Source organism: Brachycentrus maculatus, unplaced genomic scaffold (assembly GCF_059751285.1).
Source record: "Brachycentrus maculatus isolate JH-2025_06_01 unplaced genomic scaffold, ASM5975128v1 h1tg000220l, whole genome shotgun sequence".
NCBI classification, from domain to species: Eukaryota; Metazoa; Arthropoda; class Insecta; order Trichoptera; family Brachycentridae; genus Brachycentrus; species Brachycentrus maculatus.
In genome coordinates, this window is record NW_028280971.1 from 1,283,482 (window position 1) to 1,302,123 (window position 18,642).

Genomic DNA, 18,642 nt, shown 5'->3' on the forward strand with positions numbered 1-18,642 from the left:
ACCATTTCTATATAAACTGAATAAATGCACTTAACCTAAATGCAAAATTACTCATCGAAAGCACGTCATGACTATTCTCAGAAATAACTAATTCCTCGCCTACATTTTAATCAGTAAAATAATAATTGTTCTAATTTTTACAGTTAAAATCGTACAGCAAAACTATTTGGTTTGATTTGAAATTTTAATTTTTGGTTGTATTTTTACGGTTAAAATGTTATTACCTTTTTGAAAAATTTGTAGTAAAAAGTGACGTAATCTTAATTTAAATTACAAAATATTGTAAGTACAAATCAAAACACTTATGTATCACTCAATTTTGAGTGCTTTGCCAGTAAAAAAAAATATATATATTTTTTTCATCAGACATTTTGCCTTGTACATTTAAATTAATTGTACATTTAAATTCAAAATATATATGTTTTGACTCTTTTTGACCGTAATGGCAGCGCCATTTGTTGAAATTTAAAGCAACACATACATTTCTAAGCATCGCTTATGACAGACAGCGTACTTCTTGACATCTCCTGTCATTGAAGATTTTCAATGTGTTCGATTACATTTTTTGTTTCATCGATACTTTTGCATTGGGAAATTATACATATCGTAGTCGTACAGGAGAAAGTGACCAACTAACAAAACGTAAAACGTTCAGGAGGGCTATTCAAGTCACTTTTGCGTGGCAATAAAATCAACATCAATGCAGTTAGTCATTTTTACCAAGTCAATATATTATACTTGGGTTTTTTTAGCGCAATATTAAGTAAGTAAGATATCAAATAGTCAATAATCAGGTTTTTATAAAAAATGCTCTTGGTCATTTTCTCTTGTATGACTACGATATTAGTAACATATTATTTTTGATTTTCTTTCCTCTCTTTTTAACTATAATAAAACATTACATTGCGTGGCCGGGTGCGGCCAGTAAAATTAATAATTGAATTACCATTTTTCACAATTCTGTATTAGTTTGAATTATATCTATTTTTTATAAATTATCATTTTAGACAAACGGAAATTTATATGCATGAAAATTAATGAATGGATTGAATATTCACATAAATCTGCACGGTAAAATAATGGCATGTGCTAAAAATACAATGAATTTAATTTTAGCTATTTTTTCAGTGTGACATTTGACTTTATCGGAATGCTGTTTATGGTGAAAAATATGTGGTTTAATCTATGCGAAATATAGAAGTTGGCACCTTGAAATTCACCATTCAATACCACTCTTCGAATATCTATTATTATTTTTTTTAAATGTATTTAAATATTGAACCAGTATTTTATGAAACAAACGAATATCTTTATTTTTTACATGCGTTAAATACAAGTTTTTTAATAAAATAACCGGTTAAAACTAGTTAAAAAAATCGGTAAGGATTTTACATTCAATAAAAATATGTACCTATACTTGACGTCCGCCTCCGTAGTGTAATGGTCAGCACACTCAGCTACCATTCTGTAGGTCTCAGATTCGATTATCCACACTTCCATATTACCATCTCAAAAGACTTCTCAATCTTTGTTAATAAATAAATCAATTAAAATATGTATTTGAAAATTAAAGGTTAGTTCTTTTTTACAACGGACATTGTAATCGTGGTTATAAACTTCTAACCTCATTTTGATCAAAATATAAGCAATTTAACTTAAATGTCATTTAATTGTTTTATTTTGTCACGTAAAACATATAAAATATAACTGTCTAAAATTATTATGGCACTTTATATGTGATTTAAAAAATCAAGTACAAAATAACTCACGTTCTCAAGTACTTCGTCATAGTTCTTTATAAAAACAATTTACCTACTTCTTTTGCAATAAATAATGACTATTCACAGGTTAGATCATACAGGACGAATTCCTATGCAAGGCAACATCTAAAAAGTAATAAATAACGGGTGTGAGTGCTTCCGAAATGTCACGCTTCAAATCACTTAAAAGGGAAGCCATAATCCGAAGGATTATATCACCTATGTAAAAGTATATAGACATTATGTTTCACTGGAGTATTTTGTTTGAGTTGGGACATTTTGATTGAGGATCTAATCAGTGTGGGCATACTAATTGGTGAATTGTGTCGGAAAACACTTATGAACTTATGCGAAAATATGCGAAGTCTATTGAGGTTAACATTAGACGGATGCTCATTTCTTGCATACAGATCGACCGATTAATGAACAAAAGGTAATTTCGACATCACCAAGTGTGGTCTAGTCAAGACATACTATCATTGTTATAAAGCGAGCGATAATGATAAATTTATGATATTTTTTTAAGAAAAATAGGTCTTCTTCTTCTTAGTGTAGGCTTTGTGATCTGTTTTTAAGCGGCGTCTCAATGGAACAGGTGGAAAAGTTCAAATCTTGGATCTATGTTGTCAAACAGATCTTCCATGTTAAGTGATGGGTTAAGTAAACAAGGCAGCATACATCTTAGGATGCCTGGATGGATGCCTTCTATAAAGATAAAATCCGACGTAAAGATTGGCAACAAAATTGCAATACGAATACTGAAATATGCTAATTAAAATATGCAAACCTGTGTATGACCTATCGTGACATATGGGATTATAACTAATACTTTGGAGCACTTCTAGAAACTTGACAGTGGCTTTCCAACTTTGTATTAATTTAGATTGGCAGCGACAGGTATGTTTAAAACTATTAAATGTAAATTCACAGTGAAATTGGGATACCACGAATTGTATTTCAAAATTTCTAATAATTTTCGCAGCTAAGTTTTATAAAATAATTTTGCTTTGCAAAAGAGGTCTATCTAGAAGCTTAGATGCTTCTGTATCAGATCTGGAAATACATTTGGGAGCTTTCGCTGTTATGCTTGTTGGAATACATTTTAGCAGGTGTCAAGAAGCACGCTGTCTGCCATAAGCAACATGTATTTTTGCGATTGTATCTGTTACATTCAATAAATCGTGCTGCTACTAATGTGATTTTTTTCTTTCAAAAATCGGTAATATAACTGTCGCAAGTATGTTAACATATCTATCATAGGAATATTTATGCATGATTTACATTAAATTTGGGCAAAAATGTCGATATTTCAAAGCAATTGGTGGATATCTTTAGATGATTTAAGATTTTGAACAAACGAACATTAGAATTTCTATTTATATTCATAGATACTATCAGGACCTCATACTTGGTAGATAAGAGCAATATTAAAGTGAACCAACCTATATAATATTCATATTATTTTTTGACATCTCATCAAAGATGAAGAAGAATATGGAAGTCTGGGCATTTACGGGGCTGACGACCGTCATAGGCTGGTTTAAGTGATCACTTTACACACGTGTAACATTCACCAATTCTACCCATTATTGACAACCACACTACTCAAATTCTTGGAAGTTCTGTATATATGAACCAATTTAGAAACCTTGTTCTTGAATCACTAGAACTTCACTAGAGACATGTGTCTAAAGCTAAAATGTCCCGTAAATGCCCAGACTTCCATATTCTTCTTCATCTTTGATGAGATGTCAAAAAATAATATGAAAATAACTCCTGTAATTGGAGATAATCCAGATTTTGTGAACAAGGATTTGGACACACTCAAAATGTTGAATATAATATTCAATATTCGAATTAACTTATTCGACGCGAAATCGCAAATATTTTTATTGTTTTGTTTTAAAAATACATATTTTTCATATAATTTATCCTCCTTAATTAATTATCCGATTATGATAATAGTCATCTTTGTAATTATTACAGAAATCCATTAGTTCTCTATCCTGCTTGAACGTGTTGATATCCTTCTACCCACACAGTTAATAAAATATTTTTTTATTCACTAAAGGTGTTCTTATCAACCCATTCGCTCCCAGAATCCACAACACTGACAAAAAAACTTTTTTTAGTGTATCAAAAAAAAACGTGAATTGATTTTTGCTATCTTTGTCACCAATACAACGTAAAATAAATAAATCTTATTTTTAATTGGATGCTTTTTTTTCAAGAAAGAGAAATCGTATATTTAATTAATGAAATGAAATGAAAAAGCTGTGTTTGATTTAAAAATTAATTCATAGAGAAATGAAAAACCAAACTTTTGTAATATATTTAATTGTTCATTTTTTCTGGGTACAGAACAACAATCAAGAATCACGCTGTCTGTCATGAGCAATGATAGATAAGTGTTGTGTTTATTGCTGTTACATTCAACAGATGGTGCTACCATTGCGGTTATAAAATAATATTAAAAATATACTTTTTACTTGTCACAGGTAAAGAAAAACACTCATGTATTTGACTGCAACGTTCTGTCAAAATTTCGAAGCATTCGGTGAAAAATAATATTAAGAAATTTAAGATTTAGCACAAACGAACATTTCTATATTTATTGTGTATTGTAACCCTTATCTGCATCCAATAGTGCATAGGGCACTGCATCATATAAATGCAGTGTTATATTGATAATTATTTATATGAAGGCAAGGTGATCACTCCTGCGTTTCATGGAGTAGTCCAGCGTAATAATAAATAAATATTAAAGTATAAATTCACTAATATTAATTTTTACACCCCCCAACCCTGGGAATTGAATCCGGGACCTCCACCATGGTAGCTAAATGTGCTTACCATTACACTACGGAGGCGGAGATTTTAATTATACGTAGTAATTAAAGAAAATTATAGTTGTGGCAAAAAGTTGAATTTATTATAATTTTAGTCGATTCTGGGACCGAAGGAGTTAACGATCAGTTCTGGTGCGTTATCTCAGAGCGACTAATTGATGTTTTATACGCTCGTATATTTAGAATATAACATTACGAATGTCGAATTAACATAAATCAACAATCCTTGTAAAATTCCATAGAGACGAAGCCAGATTTGAGATGTAACGTAACGGGTAGATTGATGTATTCACATTATTCGATTAACGATTCTAGATAACATGGCACCACGCTGAAACTGACTTGCTTATACAGGCTCAAACACGAAGTCGGTGCACGCTACGACACGGCGAAAAAATAATTTAAATACACGTGATACAAGTAAAAAATGAGAGAGATTCAATGTGAGAGACAGACGGAGAGAGTAACACAAAATAGAAACAATACGAATTTTAAAATTAAATATAAAACATTTGTTATTTTTTAACATCTCAACAAATTAGAATAAGAATATGGAAGTCCGGGCTAACGACCATCACAGGCGTCATATTTTTTCATCTCACCAATAGATGTCTCCAGTGAAATTCTAGTGATTCATGAACAATGTTCGAAAAAGGATCATATATTATACAACTTTCAAGAATTTGAGTATAGTGGTTGTCTGTCAATCATGGGTAGAATTGGTGAATGTTACATGTGTGTAAGTGATCACTTAATCTAGTCTATGACAGTTGTAAGCCCCGTAAATGCCCCGACATCCATATTCTTCTTCATCTTTGTTGAGATGTTAAAAAATAATATAAAAAATAACTCCTATAATTGGAGATAATCCAGATTTGTGACCAGTATTTGGACACACTCAAAGTGACACCTACAGCCCTGACCATATGTGTAAGGCACCCCCTACAAAATTCATATAATTATGTCTTTAAATACTGCAATTATTGGAATTCTTGCAATCATTTCAGTCGGATCGCAATGCATTTTGATAGATTTTACCTGCTACTTACAACTTACTGCTGGATTTGTGAACAAGTATATAGGCACACTAAAAATGCTGTCGAGGGGACTCGTCATAACATCACGCCTGACTTTTGCGCACGACCGTATAAAGAAAATAAAATTAAAAAAACCCTCTACGATTGCTCGTGTTTCGATCATCTATTATCCGAAATCGATTATTGCCTTTAATTTATTTAGTGTTTCGGAATGAGCTACAAATGTTTATTCAAATGGATGACTCAAATCCAAGACGTCTTGGTACAATCTACACACATCTCGAATACCACGCGGGCATTAACGCGACATATAAGGCGCTTTAGTCGTTGTCGGACCCTGTCAAAATATTTGAAAAGTGTTGCTATATCGGAAATTATGGGTAGGGAAATTTAATAGGTGGCAACACAGCTATAAATACTCGGAGGAATTTAAATAATTGAGTTGTCTACATGACGGGATTATCGATTCTGGCTTATTTTAATGTATTGACCATTCAAAATATTGGAAATATATGTTTATGGACGCAGTTTTTTTAAGTGAAGATTTTGTGTGGTCTTATTGAATGACTAGCATTTACACATCCTTAAACAATTTTGTTTTTAAATCTATACGAGTATTTAAATATATATATTTATATTGTATATATATACGCATATCTATATATATATATATATATATATATATATATATATATATATATATATATATATATATATATATATATATATATATATATATATATATATATATATATATATATATATATATATATATATATATATATATATATATATATATATATATATATGTGTAATAAAATAACTAGGTACCTACCTATACATTTTATTAAGTACCTACAATTAGTACCTACATAAAACAGTTCTACCACCAGATGTCGCATGCGTCGCTCAGTAGAAAACAAAAGACTTCCGATAATATTATTAACTGTCAGAATCATATAGATATAAAAATTATTGTAAAGATTAATTAAGAATAAACTTTTATTGTCGTTTCTTTAATTACAAAGCAACACATTGTTTATTTTATTATTATACACCCACTTTACATATTATTTACACTTAATTTTCAAAAGGAAAATATTACCACGTTATAAAACGACAATTTTGTTAATCAAAAATAAAGAAACAAAATTAAAAAAATGGATACTGCTCCTCAAACATTAGAAAACTTACTAGAAAAATTAATACAAAATGCTCAGGTAAGCAAACATCAAAATTTAAAAGATATTTCAGAGAAGTTCATCATTGAAAAATTTACAAGCAAAAATCCTAATGCAAACCAGTGGATGGATATTTTTGAAAAAGAATGTACACGTTTTGAGGTGACAACGGATGAGAAAAAAATTGAAATATTAAGATTGTTTATGGATAAAAGTTGTGAAGATTGGTACAGTTCGATGATGATAAAGTTTTCCATGAACTCAGAATGGATAGTATGGAAAAACAACTTTTGTAAAACATTTACAAACAAGGGATGGAACCATGTAATGTTTGCATTATCTTTTAAATATAATGACGGATCCTTGTTAGACTATGCCATAAGGAAGGAAAAACTTTTGTTGGAGATGAGAAGAACGATCGACATGGGTACCTTAGTAGATCTTATTGTGGCTGGTTTACCAGAATTTATAATTAATAAGATTGATAGAGAAAAATTAGAAGATTCAGTCGATTTATTCAATGAAGTAAAAAAACACGAAAACATTGTAAATAAAAAAAGGTTTTCGGATCAAAGAAGATATGGAAATCTAAGAACTAGTGGTAAAATTAAAGATAAAAGTCCATGTAAGATTTGTGAAAAATTAAATAAGGGAACTCGATATCACCCTGAAGTAACGTGCTGGTTTAGAACAAAGGAGGATGATAAGTTTAATAATAAAAATACTATCAGACATGTAAACAATTCAGTTATAGAAGCTAAGTTAAATGAAACCGATCAAAAAAACGAATAGTAACACCATTAATAAATGTCAAACTATTACTAAATGATCAAATTGAAATATTTGGAATTTACGATTCAGGTTCAAATGTTTCTCTAATAAATTCTAAGTTATTAAAACTAAAAGGAAAAGGAAACAATATGAATAAAGCAGATTTAGTAACAATTAATGGTGTTAAAAAGACAAACGGTTTGACGACTTTGAAAATAAAAATATTTGAATTGGAAAAAAACGTTGATGTATATATTATTGATGAAGAAAATTTCAAATATGATTTTTTGATAGGATTAGATATGATAAAAAAATTTAAACTAATCCAAAATGAAGACTTAAAAATAACACAAAGACAATGCTTGAAAAATGAAAATAAAAAGAAAGTAGAAAAAATTTCTACAAAATATAAAATTAAAAATAGTGAATTTAAAAATACAGAAAATAACAACAGCGAGGAATGCAAAATAAATTATAATGAACATGTAAAAGAAGAAGATTTTGAAATAAAAATAAATCATTTAAATCAATTTCAAAAATCTAAAATAAATGAACTGATTTGCAAATATAAATCCGTTTTTGCAAAAGACAAATATGATATCGGCACTGTTAGTGGATACGAAGCGAGGATAGACTTACTAGTAGACAGATATTGCAGTAAGAGGCCTTACAGATGTACTGTAGAAGATAAAAAGGAGATAGAAAAACAAATTGCAAAATTACTGGATAATAAGCTAATAGAAGAATCCTACAGTCCATTTGCTGCACCTGTTACATTGGCATTTAAAAAAGAGGAAAACAAAAAATCCAGACTGTGTATAGATTTCAGAGACTTGAATAAAATAGTAGTGCCTCAAGCTCAACCATTTCCTTTAATTGAAGACCTAATGATAAAGACCAGGAATTGCAAATTTTTTTCAACACTAGATATAAACTCAGCGTTTTGGTCTATTCCTTTACGAATCGAAGACAGAAAAAAGACGGGATTTGTTACACAAGAAGGACATTTCCAATGGACTTGCCTACCATTTGGATTGAAGACCTCACCAGCAATTTTTCAAAGGATACTAGGTAACATATTAAGAAAGTATAAACTTACAGATTTCACCGTTAATTACATAGATGATATTCTTATATTTTCTAAAACTTTTGCTGAGCACATTAAACATCTAACACAGTTGCTGGAAGCGATCGAAACGGAAGGTTTCAGGTTAAAATTTACAAAATGCGCATTTGCGTCAGACTTGGTAAAATATCTAGGTCATATAATTCAAAATAATTCAATAAAACCAGTAAAGGATAATTTGATTTTAATAAAGAATTTTCCTGTTCCAAAAACGATAAAAAATGTAAGACAATTTCTGGGGAAAATAAACTTTTACCATGAATACATACCAAAGAGTGCAATAATACTAGATCCATTGCATAACTTACTAAGGAAAAATCAAAAATTTATTTGGTGTGATAAATGCCAAAAAGCATTTGAAATAACAAAAAGCATGCTTTGCTCACAGCCCGTTCTAGAAATTTTTGATCAGGATTTACCAATCAACATTTATACCGATGCTTCTTTAGAAGGTGTTGGGGCCATTTTGAAACAAAAGCAGCCCGATGGTAGAGAAAAACCAGTGGCATACTTTTCAAAAAAACTAAATGAAGCCCAGAAGAAAAAAAAAGCAATATATTTAGAATGTTTAGCAATTAAGGAAGCAGTAAGATACTGGCAATACTGGTTAATAGGTAAATCATTTACGGTTTATTCAGATCACAAACCTTTGGAAAATATGAATCTGAAATCTAGGACCGATGAAGAGTTAGGTGATTTAACATATTATTTATCGCAATATGAATTTGAAATAAAATATAATCCAGGAAAGAAGAATTTAGAAGCAGATTGTCTAAGCAGGAATCCAGTATTAGAATCGAGTGAAAATGCAGATGAACAATTAAAAGTTGTAAATTTGGTTAAATTAGAAGATATTTTAAGAGATCAGAATAAAAATGAAAGAATTCAACAGAAAAAAAACAAATGGATTGAAAAAAACAATGTCTATTTTAAAAAGGTCAAGAAAAAAGAAAAAATAATTCTTTCAGAACCGTTTAGCATCGAAATCATAAAAGACATACATGAAAACTTATGCCATATTGGAATTGGACAAATGCAAAAGACTATTAGTCCACATTACACAGCCAAAAATTTGACGAAAAACATAAAAACAATTTGTAGAAATTGTGAAATTTGTATTAAAAATAAATCAAGAGGACAAAAGAAATTTGGATTTATGTCTCATCTAGGCCCGGCCACAAAGCCTTTTGAAATAATATCTTTAGACACAATTGGAGGTTTAGGAGGTTCAAGATCAACAAAAAAATATCTACATCTCTTAGTGGATCACTTTACAAGATACGCATTTATTTTAACCTCGAAAACTCAGAATGCAAATGATTTTATAAAACTAGTCATGAAAATAACAGAAACCGAGGATATTGGTATGCTTCTCACCGACCAATACCCAGGAATAAACTCGAAAGAATTCAAGGAATTCTTAAATGACAAGCAGATCCCAATAATCTTCACTGCAGTAAATGCACCATTCTCAAATGGCCTAAATGAAAGGCTGAATCAAACATTGGTGAACAAAATCAGATGCAAAATAAATGAAAAAGGGAAAAGAAGAGCATGGACCACAATAGCTCAAGAATGTGTTAATAAATATAATAATACTAATCACTCAGTCACTGACTTTTCCCCAAGTTATCTTTTATATGGTACAGATGTAAATATTTTACCCAACGAATTAAAACAAGGAAAATCTAATAATGACTGGATTAGAGACAGGAAAATAGCGCTTGAAAATACAATAAAATCACATAATTACAATAAAACATTATTTGACAAAAATAGAATAGGCTGCGAATTCAACGTAGGAGACATGGTGTATGTGGAAAATGGAAACAAGCTAAACAGAAAAAAATTGGATGAACTAAAAATTGGACCTTTTAAATTATTGAAAAAATTTCTAACTCAATATACAGAATTGATACAGGTCACAAAAAAATAAAATCAAACCTTTATCATATCACTAAACTTATACCAGTCCCTTCACTACAAGAAGATGATCCGGAGGACGAGTGAAAATTTTACTATGAATTTTCATTCCCAAGGGGGGAGATGTAATAAAATAACTAGGTACCTACCTATACATTTTATTAAGTACCTACAATTAGTACCTACATAAAACAGTTCTACCACCAGATGTCGCATGCGTCGCTCAGTAGAAAACAAAAGACTTCCGATAATATTATTAACTGTCAGAATCATATAGATATAAAAATTATTGTAAAGATTAATTAAGAATAAACTTTTATTGTCGTTTCTTTAATTACAAAGCAACACATTGTTTATTTTATTATTATACACCCACTTTACATATTATTTACACTTAATTTTCAAAAGGAAAATATTACCACGTTATATATATATATATATATATATATATATATATATATATATATATATATATATATATATATATATATATATATATATATATATATATATATATATATATATATATATATATATATATATATATATATATATATATATATATATATATATATATATATATATATATATATATATATATATATATATATATATATATATATATATATATATATATATATATATATATATATATATATATATATATATATATATATATATATATATATATATATATATATATATATATATATATATATATATATATATAAAATATCGTTAATTTATTTTCAAATATATAATATATTAGGTGTAAAGTTAATATGAGCAAATAATAACTAAATACTGGCTAGAACAAACGATCTTGTGGAGTAAAAACCATAAATTGAAAGAAGATTTTTATTGAAAAGTAAATAATATGTATTTTTTTTAATTTAAAGGAATAAATTAATCATTATTAATTGGTTCGGCAGTCACTTTTTGGTAACTATTCAGTTTGATTTTTTCTTTTTAAATTGTGATACATATTTCGGTGCATTCAACACCATGATACGATGTTTGATGGTGATGTTTAATTCAAAACACGCGTCACAAAATAGTGGTATTTACCGAGTTAAAATTTATTTTGAATAAAGAACTTTTTTTTATTTTTTAAATCAGGGTTTTAAAATATTCGTGTTAAAATGGTAAACATCTGTCACAATATTTTTTTAGAAAGAGTGGTTTTTACCTAATAAACAGTGGTATTAATAATAGGAGTGCTATTTAAATTTAAATAAATAATAAATTCCTTTAGAATCGGGGTTCTAAAACGTTCGTGTTAAAATAAAATTAAAATTTAAATACCAAGTAAAATTTCAATTCATATAAAGAACAAATCCCTTTCGAATCGGGGTTTAAATTTGAAACGTTCGTGTTAAAATAAAAGTCAAAAAGTAAAATTTAAATAAAGAACAAACTCCTTTCGAATCAGGGTTCCAAAACGTTCATGTTAAAATGATATGCATGAACAAATGCAGTATTTAAATCACGTTTAATCGAATCACAAAACTTCCGCCAGTAACACAGTTCATTAACACTGAATGGAAATAATTACGTATTATAACGTTGTACTTAGCTAAGTTAGAAATAATTCCACTTGAGATCAGACAAGCACGAGCAGTATGGCACGTCACATAAGTAGGTATTCTTAAAATAACAATGCAACATTTGTCTATCAGCTCGATCTATTGAAGATGAAAAAATCGAAGCTTTTTTTGCCTGTTTTTTATTGTTGTTAGGGCTTTAAGGTGTTATGTGAGGTCAAATGTAAAGAATGGTCAAATTTCGTTTTAATATTTGGTGAATTAATTTTTTTAAACAATTTTTGCTATCATTACTTATATTATAATATATTTTTATTGATTAAGATTTAACTTTGTGGAATGATTTGTTGATAAATAAAATTAAAACATTTGTAACATACCACGTACTGAGTTTTATTTCATAACACACGACTAGTTTCGAAAACTACAGATGTTTTTACAAAAACACAGTTTAAAATGTCTTCTTATTACAAAAACACAATTTAAAAACATAATCAAAAACAGTTTTTGTAATCACCTGTCGATGCAAACATTTGTAGTTTTCGAAACATGTGTTGTGAAATGAAATAAAACTCAATACGTGGTATATCTAATACAAGCGTTTTATTTTTAATACTATGATAAATTTTCGAGTAACTCGATCGATTGTAGAAGAAATATCGCAGATTTTTTTTGTCCATTTTTTTGTTGTTGCGGCTTTAAGGTGTTATCTGAGGTCAAATGTAAATGGAGGTTAAATCTTAATTTATTATTCAGTGCATTTTTTGAAAACATTTTTTATTATCATTACTGATATGATAATTTGTCATTTATTACACGACTAGCTGTATCCGGCCACGAATTGTTGTGTAGACTGTTTAAATGGAGAAGAAAAAAATAGAAAGCGCACATTTTAATTTTTCATCTTTCTTTTTCCGACTCCATGCTTCATTTTCATACAAATGGGTTGTAATCGGGACTTCATTGTGCAATACCATTGCACATTATATTATTTTATTTAAATATTTTATATGCCTTATTTCTTTGTTAACAGATGGCTGCAGAAACCTAAGGCCAACATTAAACTCAATTTCTTATGATGCAAAAATGGCTGCCGATGTTGACGATCCTCTATTGAGGCTGATTGAAATCGAGGCGAGGTAAGTGCACAATTTCAAAAAGTATTATTAGAAAAATTATTTATATACTCGTAAGTTGTATTTGATTTTTTCTATACATAGCAATGCGTTTATTATCATTAAATAAAGCATAGGTGAACGACTGTAAGTTGATTTTCGAAAAATCATGTACGTATGTTTATCTTTCTCTGTCCCCTGAACACATTAGAGCTTATTATCATCATTTAAACTATTATCGAAAAACGCGTATGGATTTTGGTAATATATTTAACCATATTCACTCTCTATATAAAGTTAATGGAGTCCACAAACTGTCTCCAGGATTTTCTGTCGGCCACCAGCTCCTTTGCATCCTCTCAAGTCAGGTCCGCGTCCCCAAGTTAAGACGAGAGCTGTCAGCAGTGGACGTCCTGGGCGGTGCGGACCTGATGCCTTGTAAAATAGGCAAGCTTTATCAAGGCTCTCGGAAGTCATGCGGAGTACTTGGGGAAGCCAACTGAATCGTCTGTTATTGACGGCAGTTGTAACCAAGATTTACTGCATCCTACGCTTTATCTCTTTATTCCTCACAAAATTAAACCACCGCACGCCTAAAATTATTCGCAGACACTTATTCTCAAAGATAAGTACACGGCTACTCTGGGTCCTTGAAAGGTGTTATGTTTCACAGCCGTATAAGAGAATAGGAGCAATGCAGGCAGTGTATAGGCGGCATTTGGTCTTCGCCGAGTATAGATCAGATTTCCAGACAGCCTTCACACTGTTAAATGCAGATCCTGTCCTAATCGCACTCCCAGTTCCTTTTGAAGGCTGCCACTTTCAATTGTGTACACTACCAAGTACTTGAAACTCTCGACCCTTTCGATGAGCTGGTTACTCAAGTGCAAGGGTTGCTGGGCATCTAGGCATGAACTGTTGCACAACACATGGGTTTTTGCAACATTAATTGAAAAGAGTACTTACCTAATTCACCGTATCGACAATTAATTAAAAACCCTCGACGGAGTCATCAATTATAACAACATCAAGTATTTATAATATGGATTGAAAATATATTTTCTATTGTGGCTGGATTTGAGAGTCGACGGTCCCACAATGGCCAGGTGTAAAATGTCGAAGTGTAAAGCTGTATATATATCTACCATCACCTGATTGAGGTGTGGGCAATAATTACCCGGGCTTGCGACCGTCATCATTACGGGTCTAATTTATTGTTTATTCAAGTCGGATATTAAAATATCTTCATAACGTTCAGCATTTAAATTATTGTTATTGGTCCGAGTGTATCGTGTTTTACGACTGCAGTGGAATTTCCTTTACAACGGACCTAAATCACTCCATCTCCACAAATGAACGCGAGATATGTATAAATAAACATGCAATCATCTTAGATTAAACGAATTTTGTACTATTTTAGTGACTCGGTAATAAAATAACTATTTGAGATAAGCGACACCATATTTTCAACATTTTACGCTTATTTTATCACTGTACTTTACCGATCTTACTTGAGTGCAGGCAGAATCGCCTGTGCGGACCTTTTTATGAAAATGCGTTTTTAAATTAAGTATTAGGTCATGTAAAAAGTCTCCCCGGTTTTTTGGTACATTTTTGTACAAAAAATTTCTTTAATGAAATTTTTTTTGGTCTTCAGAGAAAGAGAGACTAGAGAGACGTATTTGAGGAAGATCCATGGCGATCGCATGGTTTTCAATATGTTTAGGTTTTGGTTCTGGTACACTTTAAGCTCTAACTGCTGCCGATATCAGGCTTCTAGAAACCCTGTCGAATGCCTTTTCTAGATCAATGAAGACCATGTGAAGGTTTTTTTTTGGCATCGCGGTATTTTTCGACACAGATCTTAACAGTTTGGATAGTGTCCATTGTTGATTTTCCTGATTCAAAACCACACTATTTTATGAAAAATTCTGAATAAAAATATTAATTTTAATGTTTTCGTTCAATGTAAAATGATATTCAAATATTTACCTTCAAATAATTATCTTAGCAATATTTTTATTTTATTTTAAATTAATATTTTGCTTTTATATACAAACGGAGTTTTAATGTAGTTAAATATTACGAATACAATTAAAAAGCCAAATGTAAAATATTATCAGATATATCAGTTAATAAATAATAAATGTTTTATTAATTATCTAAAAACTGAGATGCCTACATAACTGCGTCATTTAAAAATGTTATACTCACATTATAAACGAAAGGTTACGAGATAGTAACGCATTTGCTTAAGTAGAATCTTAAGAGGGGAGTCTTTTGTTTAACGCACTTCGAGGATAACACATTAATTAAATGTAACAACAGCAAAAAAACTTTTGAATAAAAAAAATAAATATTTCAAAATTTGAATAAAATAACACGTAAGATGTCTAAATATATTTGAATTTATCTTTTTTTCTTAATTTTAAGAAGATATTATTGAAAATGATTATTTCTTTAAAAAAACAAAAAAAGACCGAAGAAAACTTGGCACTATCAGGGCTGGGTCGGGAGTCAGAATAACATGCGGGTGTGTATGAGGAGATGCATGAATGTGGAAGAGGCAAAGAATATTTGCAAAGACAGAGTGGTGTGGCGTTCTTTTCTGTCTGCCTATCCCTTAGGGTAGTTAGTTTCATTCCTTTCATTTAGAAAAAAAGTAAAAATATTGGATTCAACTAAAAAAATATCTCATAATAATCACATAATTTAGAGATTTTGGAAAAAAAAAATCAGTTAAATTAAAACGAAACGTTAAGTACAGATTTTTCAAAAATATTTTTTTCCTAATTTCTGTAAATATTAATAATAAAATCTCAACACCTTTATCTCTTCTCCATTCAAACCTAATTTAATTAACCACTCTTTTATCCCGCCTACTGAAATTGAATATTTATTTTTAAATTAAGTACGTATCCATCACTTAAGAATACTGAAACTTGACTAAGAAGCTTGTCGGAACCGATTTGAAAAATAGTACACAAAATAAAAGTTTTCGTTTTGTGTATAAATTTGCCAAAAAGTGTAAGAATTTTTTTAATTTTTTTTAAACTGAGACACTAGCCACTTAAAACAGGATGATAAGATCGCAAAATGTGGAAATATGATCGAATATTAGTTTCGCTAAGATATTCTTACGGATATATACACGAACTGTAAACATCGTCTTAATACATCGGCTTGATGCATAAAATTTCTAATGACAATTTTGTTTAAAATGCATCAAGTAAGAGGGATGGAAAATCTTGAACCATTTCGAAATGTACCTAATAACTCATATTTTATTCTATCAATATGCTGCTTGCAATGATGATAAATGAATTTATACATATATTTTACTTTATTAAACAAAATTGTAATTTAATTTTGACCACTTTAAATTTTGGGACCTTTCTCTAAGCTCTAAAATGGTCCTATGCAAGTGTTTAGTTTTAAATTTTATATTCATTATTCGCCAGTAATACATATTGCCTCATTTTCAACTGTTGATGAGATCTTCGAAAGTTCTCGAAACTAGTCGTGTTTACATTAATAAACTTAATAAACATTAATCTTCGCGTATTCCTTTTAAGGGGTGTTAGGCTATGCCTCACCAAAAAATTAAAATATAACCTCAGTAAAAGTGCCTTAGTTTTCCAGATATTTCCACTTTTGTGAATTTCCCGAACATCTACACCTTATATCTAAAATTCATAAAATTTTCATATTTTAGGATTCTAATTTGTGTTTCACAGTAAAACACAATAGTAATTTTATTTCACATAAATACTTTTCACTTTACTAAAACAAAGCAATTCTTTACATTGGAACTCCTGATAAATTATATAATTAAAAAATCAGCTCATTTTGCATTAAAAAAGCCATTTTTTCAAAAAAGTGAAATACAATAAAAGTTATAAAATTTTTAAAATAATATAAATTAAACAAACTTTTGAAATAATTTGCCAGGTTAGCGACGTATATTTTTGTAGAGTCAAAGTCGCCTAAAGATTCATTTTAAAATCATTGACCGGCCATTAATATTTTTTTCCGCCACGGCAAGCCAGTATTGGTAATATTTTGGACTGTAATCAATAAAATTGTAATTCAGTATTATGAAACAAAAATTAGGATCCTAAAATATGAAAAATTGAAAAAGTGGCAGTCAAAAAACTGATCTAAGGCGTAGATGTTCGGGAAATTCATAAAAGTCGAAATATCTGGATAACTAAGGCACTTTTATTAGGTCATATTTCCATTTTTTGATGAGCCATAAGCTGGCCTTACGCCTTAAAAGGAATACGTAGGTTTATGGGACACCCTGTATAATACATTTTCCGTCTATCAATGGATCTTTTGTAGTTCTGGATACTAGTCGTGTTTACAAAAACTTTAAAAAATGTTTTTGTACAACTGTTTTATATGTATAAAGTGAATTATAGGTTTAATATTCGCTAGCAAATGAGGATGTAAATTTTCGCAACTTGGTCTATCAAGGCGGTAGGTAACCTTATTTAAATCATTATAACCAGCCACCGCCACACACGTACACACGATAATCCACACACCTTTTTTTACACATAAATTAAAACACTAAAAATCACCTACGGTCGCCTCATGCTCTCCGGGTCCATTCATAAACGTCAGGAGGTATCGGTGTTAAGAGTTCAGTACTGGTTTGCTCTTAAACCGAGCACAATGTCCGAACTCGACATTTGGACGTACAGTAAAACCTCGAAATAACGGACTAATAAGAGGGAAGGAGTGTCCGTTAAAGCCGAAATTCCGTTATATAAAAATAGGTTAATAAAATATTAAAGTATTCATTCAAACCCTTATCCGCACCCCAATAGTGCATAGGGCACTGCATCAAAGTATTAAAGTAAAGTATATAAAATATTAAAGTATTAGAATTAATCAAGTGTGGCGAATGTAGTTGGAAATCGGAGCAGAGGAAGACCTAGAAAACTAGGCACGATCAGGTATGCCAAATATTTGAATGTGGTCAGGTTAGGAGTTGAAAAAATCGGCGTAATAATTAACTCCTGTAATTGGAAATAATCCATTTGTGAAGAAGTATTTGGACGCACAAAATGTTGTAGTTTTATTTTATTACACACGACTAATTTTGAAAACTTAATATTTAGATAGACTATTCGTCTGTAGATGAAAGAATCCATAGTTTTCGTAACTAGTCGTGTGTAATAAAATGAAACTCATTATGTGGTATTATACTTGTGTTTAATTAAAACAAAATAATCAACAGAACGTTTATAATTTACATTTGACTGGATTTTTGTCCGTTATATCCTAAGTGTAGTAATTAAATAGAGGTCCTTTATATCGAGGTTTAA